Raw genomic sequence first — 10,182 nt, 5'->3', positions numbered from 1 at the left:
TCATTTTATTCAGATAACACTTTTATTTTTATTTTGTCAGTCATGGGGCTTGAACTCTGGGCCTGGGCACTGTCCCTCAGTTCTTCAGCTCAAGGCTAGAGCTCTACCACGTGAGCCACAGCGCCACTTCTGGCTTTTTCTGCTTATGTGGTGCTAAGACTTGAACCCAGGCCCTCATGCATGCAAAGCAAGCACTCTACCACTGAGCCACATTCCCAGTCTCAGATAACACTCTTAACACATGTCCAAAAACACTCAAGTAATGAATCAGATAAAATCAGACATTAAGATTGGTCTTCAAACATCATAACCAATGATGCTATGTTTGCCTATGATTTCTTGATATGAAACCACATCTATACCTCAGTGGCTACCAAACCATTCAGCATAGCTTCCTGAACTGTGAGCTGTTTGAAGCTACCAGTCTGAGCACTATGAATTATTTTTCCCAGGCTCTGAATAGCTGTAGGGATTTCATCAGGGGTTGGAGGAACCACCTCAACCCTAGTGTAGTGCCAAAATGGTTCCAATTGTGTTTTGGAGTAAGTCAGAGCAGCATTTACCAGCATCAGGGTCTTCTCCACAGGTTTCAGATGAACTAGGCCATGGCCAGTATGGTTTGTCCCTCTCCCTTGATGGTCTGTTGAATATCACTCTACAATATTTTTATAGTGAAAGCAATGATGTCTTACAAACCATCAATTTATTTGCCATAAGAATTCTAAACTCAAGGGCTGGGAAGATGGCTCAGTGGTAGAGCGCTTGCCTTGCATGCCTGAGGCCCTGGGTTCGATTCCTCAGCACCACATAAGCAAAATTAAAAAAGCCGGAAGTGGCACTGTGGCTCCAGTGGTAGAACGCTAGCCTTGAGCTGAAGAGCTGAGGGACAGCGCCCAGACCCAGAGTTTAGGCCGCATGACCGGACCCCCCCAAAAAAAAAAAAAAAAAAAGAGAATTCTAAACTCAAGTTGGTGCCAGGGGCTCACGCCTGTAATCCTAGCTACTCAAGAGGCTGAGATCTGAGGATCACGGTTCAAAGCCAGCCTGGGCAGGAAAGTCTGTGAGACTCCAAGAAATCACCGGAAAACTGGAAGTGGTTCTGTGGCTCAAGTGGTAGAGCATTAGCCTAGGGCTGAAGAGCTGAGGGACAGTGCCCCAGACTCAAGCCCCATGACTGACAAAACAACAACAACAAAATAATTCTATACTCCTTTCATTGGGGGAAATGGACTATGAGCAAATCTTATCTAATGCATGCCCCCTTGGAAAGTTACCCAAGTCTCCTGACTTACAAGTCTGGGGTAAATTCTTTTTTTTTGTTTTTTGTTTTTTTTTTGGTCTGGTCGTGGGGCCTGAACTCTGGGCCTGGGTTCTGTCCATCAGCTCTTCAGCTCAAGGCTAGCACTCTACCACTTGAGCCACAGGGCCACTTCCGGCTTTTTTTCTTTTTGCTTATGTGGTGTTGAGGAATCGAACCTAGGGCCTCAGGCATGCAAGGCAAATGCTCTACCACTGAGCCACCTTCCCAGCCCCAGGGCTGGGGTAAATTCTAACTTCACTGCACCCTGTGAACTGACAAGACACTGCTTCCCAGCCTTGAGCTGTTAGGTGTGTAGACAACCTGTAACTTGCTTGAAGCTACCTTGATTCTGTCTCAGGGGAGCTTTTATCTTCTGAAACATCATTACACATAATTTGAACTTTTAAGTCATTCATTACTCCCCACCAGGTGGGTGTTCCCATGTGTTAGCATACTGATTTAGAAGGATTGCCAAAAGTAAAGTCGACTCACACTGCAGAGGGAACCAGGGACACCAATTCTTACCTGCCCACAAAATGGAGCTACCTTTGGGAACTGGAACCCCACTACCTGTTTAGTTTGTTTACAAAGATCAATATCATAGTATCACGATGGAGTTCTAACATCCTTAGAACTTATTCTGTTCACCTATACTTGTAGGAAAAATCACTTGGGAGGAGATAAAGATTATTACGTAATGAAAATAGATGAACTGAAATGTCTGTAAAAATGCACGTTTTAAACTCTTATATCCCCAAGAAATGGGAACAAGAGGTTTTAAATTGTCCTGCTTGCGGTTCTTTTTTTTTTTTTTCCTGCCCCCCTCCCCCATTTTGTTGCTGGTTTTTTTTTTTAAGGAAGTAGTATTTTTTTATTCCTATCTTTTTTTAACAAGTTTTTTAAATTGTGAAAATACTGTACAGAGGGGTTACAATTACATGAGCAAGGTAATGGGTATATTTCTTATCAATTGTTGCTGTTTTTTTATTTCTGTACCCTTTGTCTTGTATGTAAGTTTATCTGATTTGTGGAGTGGAAGGAGAGGCAAAGAAACACTGGAACAAAGGGCAAACCAATTCAGCAATGATACCCACTAGACACTATGTTGGAAATGAGCTACAACTTGGTGGAAGGAAAAAAAAAAAAAACTGGAGAAAATGAGGGAGAAATATACTCCTTACCTGACTTATGTAACTGTAACCCTCTATACATCACCTTTACAATAAAAAAATTTATTAGGGAAATGAACCCTAAGATATGTATTCAAATGTTTTTTTTCTTTCATTTGATTGTTTCCAACACATTTATAAGATTAAAAAAAATTTAAACACGCACAGCTCCATAGAACCAGTTCACAAAAAGACAGTATTACATGGTTGAAATTTAAAAGCTGAGATCTAAGCCAGGCACTGGTGCCTCGTGACTATAATCCTAGCTACTCAGAAGGGTGAGATCTGAGGATCATGGTTTGAAGCCAGCCTGGGCAGGAAAATCTGTGAGATTCTTATCTCCAATAAACTATTCAAAAAGCTAGAAGTAGAGCTGTGACTCCAGTGGTAGAGCACTAGCCTTGAGCACAAAGAGGCTCAGAGACAGTACCCATGCCCTGAGTTGAAACCCCAGGACCATCAAAAGTAAAATGAAATGAAATGAAATAAAATAAAATAAAAGCTGAGATCTAAAGAGCAAAAGTCATGCTGTAATTCCAAGATAAACAGATCATGTACTTAAAAAAAATCCCTTCTCTCCACCCATCTCCAACACCACCAAAGATCTAAAATATTTCAGGCCTGAAAGTTGTTCAAATCTGTCAGCACTAGCAGTTGGTAAACCAATGCAAATAGAACATTACACCTCCCCAAAACCTACTGTTCCTGATCTTACCACACAACTGAGAGAAACAGAAGCCTGGCCCATTAGACTGACAGCAAAACCAAAACTTCACGTTGAATGCCAGAAACTGAGCATTCTGTTTTCTTGCAAGTAATGCAGTGTGAATATATAAAAGTAGAACCTTTGGCAACTAGCATAGTTTAGAAATAATGCACAAAAGCATGAGGAAAGAAACCTCTTAGACATAGTATTGCATGTTTTGTAAAATTAAGTTTCATGTTAATGAAAAACCCCTTCAGTTTTGTAGGAGTCAGATTTTTTGATGAAATTTAGTATTTATGAATAAGGAGGTTAGGGCAAAAATAAATTGTGTGTGTGTGTGTGTGTGTGTGTGTGTGTGTGTGTGTGTGTGTGTGTGTGTGTGTGTGTGGTGGGAGGGGGGGGATGGGACAGGGAGATCTTCAGTGTCTTGGGCAATGGATTCTGTCACTGAGACCCGGGGACCACTGAAACCATCTTTCTTCAGCCTGCTCTGTCCTCAGTGGCTATACAGAAAGAGGCACCCTTCTTGGGTCAATGAGACATACTTTGTGCAGGAAGAACTCCTCTGGTGGTGACAATTTTTCCTGCTTGTTTGGATGTGCTAGTGGTCTATGTTTCAGATGGCCAACTGTCCCAGTTTTCCCAGGACTTAATGTCACTTGAGACACAGGACTTTCAGTGTTAAAAATAAATCAAGCATGAGGCCCTGAGTTCAAATCCAGCTATGCTAAAAATAAGAAAATAAAAAAGAAAGCCATGGAGGAAGAGGAAGGAGGGAAGGAGGGAGGGATGGAGGGAAAGAAGGAGGAAGGAAGGAAGGAAGGAAGGAAGGAAGGAAGGAAGGAAGGAAGGAAGGAAGGAAGGAAGGGATTTTTATACATCTACAAGAGACAGAACCAACACAAATGTACTTGACAAATGGATAAACAGAATAAAATATGAAGTATTATTCTGTGCTCAAAAAGAAAGACACTCTGATACATGTTTCAATGAGTGGATCTTGAAGCCATTTGTGCTTAGTCAAAGAAGACACACACTATGAGACTCCATGTCTGTGAGCTACTTACCAGTCATCAGATTTCTAGACAGGAAAGTGGGATGGTTGCTATGGGCCAGAGCCATGCTGCTGGGGGGGTGGGGGGAGAAGAGGGAGTTGTTTAATGTGTGGGAACCTTCAATTTGAGAGAATGAAAATGTTCTGGGGCTGGGAACACATCGATATCATGGAACTGTCTGATTAAAAACAACTAAAATGCCAAAAATTTTATGCGCGGGGCTGGGAAGGTGGCTCAGTAGTAGAGCGCTTGCCTTGCATGCTCGAGGCCCTGGGTTCGATTCCTCAGCACCACATAAGCAAAAAGAAAAAAGCTGGAAGTGGCGCTGTAGCTCAAGTGGTAGAGTGCTAGCCTTGAGCTGAAGAGCTGAGGGACAGTGCCCAGGCCCAGAGTTCAGGCCCCACTACTGGACCCCCCCAAAAAAAATTTATGTGTGAATTATATAACACTTTTATATTGGCATATTTCACTAGTATACAAACAAAAAAATGCAAGGCTGGGTGTAGCTCAGTGGGATAGCCCTTGCCTTGCATTCACAGGATTCCGGATTAGATCCTCTGATAACACAAAAACTAAATTAAATTTCAAAATAAACCCCCAAATCCATAGGACTTAGTGACATTCAAATCCCTTCTGCTCCTCCATTGTGTAGCTGTACCTTAGGACTCCTGTGCACTCACAACGAGGTCCCAGTTGTGAAGGAATCCCTGATTTTGTAGTTAAGGCTTCAGAGAATTTTTTTTTACTCTGGGGGGGGGACGTATTATCATTCCTCTCCATCCTCCATTTGAAGAGCTGAGTAATGGCGGAGGGTAGAGAAAGGAGGTTTATACCACAGGAAGAGAGAGAATAAGCATCTCAGCCCACCTGGAGGCTGCAGACTGTGAGCTTTATTTAAATAGGGAAAGAATCGGGACAGGATGTACAGGTCTGCATAATGAAGCAGTCCTGGTCAAACTGTGGTCCTGTGGATTATTATCTCAGTTCTGGTCTTAAAAGTGGCTCTTTACTGCTTGAGGGGGACAATCTGGTCTCCAGAAGATGATTGATCCTGTTTTCTAAGCTGCAGCCTCATCAATATAGGTAATTGCCCTCTTTTGCTTGGGGAGGGGGGGCATAGTTTTCCTCCATCATCATAAAAGATAGATGTTGTCTGTCAATCCTGTCTTCTCAGGATTCAAGGTGACTGCAGGAGAAAATGACAGAGCAAAGCAGAGTTAGAAGTTGGCATGCCAGACTTTTTTCCTGCTTTTAGTTAACTTGTGGGCCCAAGAGAGGAATTAATGCTTCTTACTGACATGATTTGGAAAGATGAGCTGGACCATACAAACTTCTTCTCTTCAGTATTTGCACAAGTTGCGGCTGGCCCTGGACATAGAGTGGAGAAACAGAAACAGAGAGGTGGTTGACAGGGACCCTTTCTGGGACCTGTCTGTCAGACATTTTCCGGATTGCACAGGGACTTGGTGCATTTATGACCTTTCATGTGAGCTACTTTGAAGAATTTCTTTCTCTATTCCCCAAAAGCAGCTCTATCGCTGAAACCTTTTCATGGTTAGAATCACTTGATAAAACTTGATTCTACATGAATAACTACAAAAAAAAAAGAACCCAACACCCAATCACCTAACTTCCTAACTTAAAAAAAGCCAACACCCAACACTCAAACACCTAATTTAAGCAGGTGCTTTTCAACCGCCGTAGGAGTGACTTGGTTCCCCAAAAGGGAGACATTTTTGGCCATCAAGCCCTGGGAGAAGATTGAAGCAAGGTTGATGCTAAAGAGCAGAAGGGGCCCTGGACTGTTGGTTGACACAGGGAATTACTCATCATAAGCTGAGAATTATGTTGAGTTTGAAAATCCTATTCCGGGGGAATTGAGGGCTTTAAAACCCTCACAATAATAATTTATTCAGACTCTGGAGACAGGGGTGATGGCTCATGCCTGAGATCCCAAGAGAAAGCTGGAGTAGAGGTAAGAGGGGCAGGAGTCTATACCAGCCTGGACTCCATAGTGGCCAGAGATGGTGGTGAACACCTTTAATCCTACCTAGTTATGAGTTGAGGTGAAGATAGTAGGATGGTTTGAGGCTAGTCCAGGCAAAAGCTGGAGATTCTGTCTGGAAAAAAAAAAAAAAGAAAAGAAAAGCAAAAGAACTTCCAGGGCATGCCCTGGAATTGGTAGAGTGCTAGCAGGCACAAGGCCCTGAATTCAGCCCCAGTTCTACCAGAAAAAAAATTTATTCAGATACTTGCTTTCTTAAAATCTAAAATTGTTTCCAAGATAGGTAATGAAGGACGTGAGTAGCTCTGCTTGATCAGGATCTCTTCACAATTTATTATTTTTTTCCTTAGGGGAAACACTCCTCCTCCATTCTTAGTCCACATGGATTCTGAGAGGTTGAGCCTCATAACCAATCACAATACAGCACCTCTCCTGTCAGTCATGACGGAGGACAGGAGATAGGTAGGAGATGGAAACTCTACCATGATTGGGATGGGGAGGTCATTGTGAAGGTCACAGAGTAGCTGAGCTGCTGGCCACACACAAGGAAGCCCAGGCCTAACCTGGGAGCCTGCAGAGATACACAGTGGGGCTAGTGATGCGGGGTTGGGGTTCTCGTGAAGACCCGGGATCCAGCCATGTCAAAGCCTTTCCTTTAGTTTTCACGGAGGTGAGTGAGTACATCCCAATTTTGGCTTAAAATTAAGTTTCTGTCATTTGATATTGAGTGACATGGTGCTTTCATAATATTTCTGTCATAGGTTTGGCAAAGCCTAAGAAAGACTGCAGTGGAAATATAGCATATGTGTGCATATATATATATATATATATATACACTTATATTCAGATATATAACCTCATATGTATTCCTGTGTGTTTATAGGAAACAGTACTATTTAGGGTCTTGTTTCTCCTATCCTCTCTATCTTACTTCCTGTTGGGACGTGATGCCATCTCTCCAAATGGGTCTCCATCATTATTATTATCATTAGCATCCTTTTTCACAGCTGGTGCTCTCTCACTTGAGCCACACATCCAGTCTGGCTTTTTGCTGATTACTTTGGAGATGAGTCTCTTGGACTGTTCCTCCTGGTCTTGAACCTCAATCCTCAGATCTCAGCCTCCTGAGTGGCTGAGAGGCCAGGTGTGAACCACCAGTACCTGTCAAGTCTCAGATCGGCTCATGCTTACCAAACTCTTACCAGGTTTCCTGGCCTGTGCAAAGCTCTACATACTCATGGCCTCACTTCACCTGACAGCAACCATACACCCCCTTCATAGCAGGTCCTATTCTCATTTTATGAGTTAGGTACTTAGCCAAGATCGCAAAGCTCATAAGAGGTTAACATAGTATTCAAAAAACAAACTGCTCTTAAATACTACAGCACATCACCATCTGTTTTTCTTTTTCTTTTTTTCTTTTAGAAAAAATAATTACTCAAGCCAGAAAGAGATTATGAAGAATTGAATCAATACATATCTGAGTGATTTTCTCCTATAGAGATTTAAATACGAAGAAAGCTGTATACATTTTTTATATCTACTGATTAGAGTTTATAATCGCAAAGTATTTTTTAATCAAGTATAGATTCCCCAAAGTTCCACCAAGGGAAATATAAGTCCTATAGTTCTAGGCTATTCTGCCAGAAGTATATGCCTACTGTGTAATCTAATTCTTTAATTTTTTTTTAAAGACAGTCAGGCTAGCCTTGAATTCATGTAGCTTGGGCTGGTTTCAAATTTGCAATCTTCCTGCCTCCACCACCCATCCCCGTGTGCTATGATTACAGGCATTTGCAACCATACTCAGCTATAATCTTTTAAATCACGGCTTGACAATGCACAGGTCTGCTTAGAAATATATAGCAACACATAGCTCTTTGTCAGCATTTCTGAGTCGTGGCTGGCTACCTATAACTGCCACGTAACGTATGCACTAATGGGGTCTGACTCATTGTTGAAACTCCATTAACTCAACAAGCTTGATATTACAGAACTCTCTGAACCTTTGAGTTTGTCTCTTCACATAACAGTGATACAAGTTTAAAATTATTCCCGTGACTCCAGATGGCCGTAAGCGTTGCTCATTCCTCTCCTTTGCCTTGAGTGAAATGCCTCTGAAGTTCACCCTGGCTGGATCTGCCTAGGGCTCCATACCCAACTTTCTGTTCCTTCCAGCCTGCTCTCCCACCTCTATACCTCTATACCTTTGGTACCATTAAACTTACCCAAGACCTCTCCAGCAGTCCCAAAGGCTGGCTCCCTACAGCATTTGATGCTATTTGCCACTCCATTTTCCATTCTACTGCTTCTCTTCCTGAGTTCTAGGATGGCATTTTCCCCTGGGCTTGCTTTTCCTGTCTACTAAAAGTGTGGAGATTCTTTGTTGGTCCCATTACCTCTTCTCTTTCCATGGGCATATTCTGTCCTTGCTCATCCTGCCTTTCTAGACATCCCACCATCCTCGGATGAACTTGTCCACTGCTGTAGATGTAGTTGATGTCTGCTGAGTTCCAACTCTAATCTGTGGAACTCTACTAGGAGGTAATGACCGGGATCCAAAATTGAGTGCAACATCTTTCTTTATTCTTGGCTCCATGAGTGGTGCCAACTTCCTATTGTCAAAACAGAAACCTGAAAGATACTTCAGATGCTTCTCACTCTTTTTTTAAATTAGCATAATTAGTTGTGAAAAGGGGGGTTTTCATTATGACACTTTCCTACAGCATACAGTATACCATGGTGAATCTTATCCATAGCACTCCCCATCTCTCCTTAGAATAATTTCAACAGGGGCTGGGACTGTGGCTTAGTGGTAGAGTGTTTGCCTAGCATACATGAAGCCCTGGGTTGGATTCCTTAGCACCACAAACAGAAAAAGCCGGAAGTGGCGCGGTGGCTCAAGGAGTAGAGTGCTAGCCTTGAGAAAAAAAGCAGCTCAGGAACAGTATTTAGGCCCTGAGTTCAAGCCCAGGACTGGCAAAAAAAAAATTTCAATAGATTTCAATGTTCTAGTTTCATGTACCATCATTCATAGTCACTCCATTCATTCTGTCCACTCATATTCCCATCCCTCTTGTACCTACCCCCGCACACACAAAAAAAGAATTCTGATATTCATTTTTTAGAGTTTATGTATATATGGTGCTAAGGTGATTTGCCATGATATTTCACAGGTGTGTATGGTACATTTAAATCAGGATAACCCCCTTTCTTGCTCTCTTTTATCCCTCCTCTAGTGTTCAACAGCTTTCAGTAGGGTTTCTTGTGGGATCTTCACACATGCACATACTGTATATTCCCCACTATTCCCTGCATTCTTCACCCTCCATCATTGTCTTCCCCAACCTTCCTCCTCCTCATCTCCCCAAACAGTTGCAACATTATGTGTGTGTGTGTGTGTGTGTGTGTGTGTGTGTGTGTGTGTGTCTTTCAGGTATATATTCCATAAATGGGAGAAAACATAGGATATTTGTCTTTTTGTCCTTGGCTTTTCTCATGCAGCATAATGATCTCCAGCTTTTTATTTGAAGAAAAATAAGTTTGTTACATACAGCCTTTATTATATTCAGATAATTCCTTCTATTGCTAGTTTCTTCATAGCTTTTATCATAAAAAAATGTCATATTTTGTCAAATAATTTTCCTGTGGTCAGTTGAAATGGTCATGTGATTTGTTGTTGTTGTTGTTTTTGTTGGTCGTGGGGCCTGAACTCTGGGCCTGGGTGCAGTCCCTCAGCTCTTCAGCTCAAGTCTAGAGCTCTACCACTTGAGCCACAGCGCTACTTCTAGCTTTTTCTGCTTATGTGGTGCTAAGGAATCAAACCCAGGGCCTCATGCATGCAAGGCAAGCACTTTACCACTGAGCCACCTTCTCAACCTGGTCATGTGCTGTATCTCACTTACTTGATTTATGAATGTATGAATGTTGAACCATCCTTGAATCCC

General features: G+C 42.3%; 1 pseudogene; it reads right to left on the bottom strand.

Moving 5' to 3' along the window:
- Positions 1–297: 297 nt before the first annotated feature.
- LOC138806871 (ATP synthase subunit g, mitochondrial pseudogene) lies at positions 298–4,297 on the bottom strand (annotated as a pseudogene).
- Between the last annotated feature and the right edge of the window lie 5,885 nt (positions 4,298–10,182).

This window comes from Dipodomys merriami, unplaced genomic scaffold (genome assembly GCF_024711535.1).
Source record: "Dipodomys merriami isolate MVZ:Mamm:240054 unplaced genomic scaffold, mDipMer1.0.p SCAF_41, whole genome shotgun sequence".
Taxonomy (NCBI): Eukaryota; Metazoa; Chordata; class Mammalia; order Rodentia; family Heteromyidae; genus Dipodomys; species Dipodomys merriami.
The sequence above is the reverse complement of the archived record's forward strand: the minus strand, read 5'-3'. Positions and strand labels throughout refer to the sequence as shown.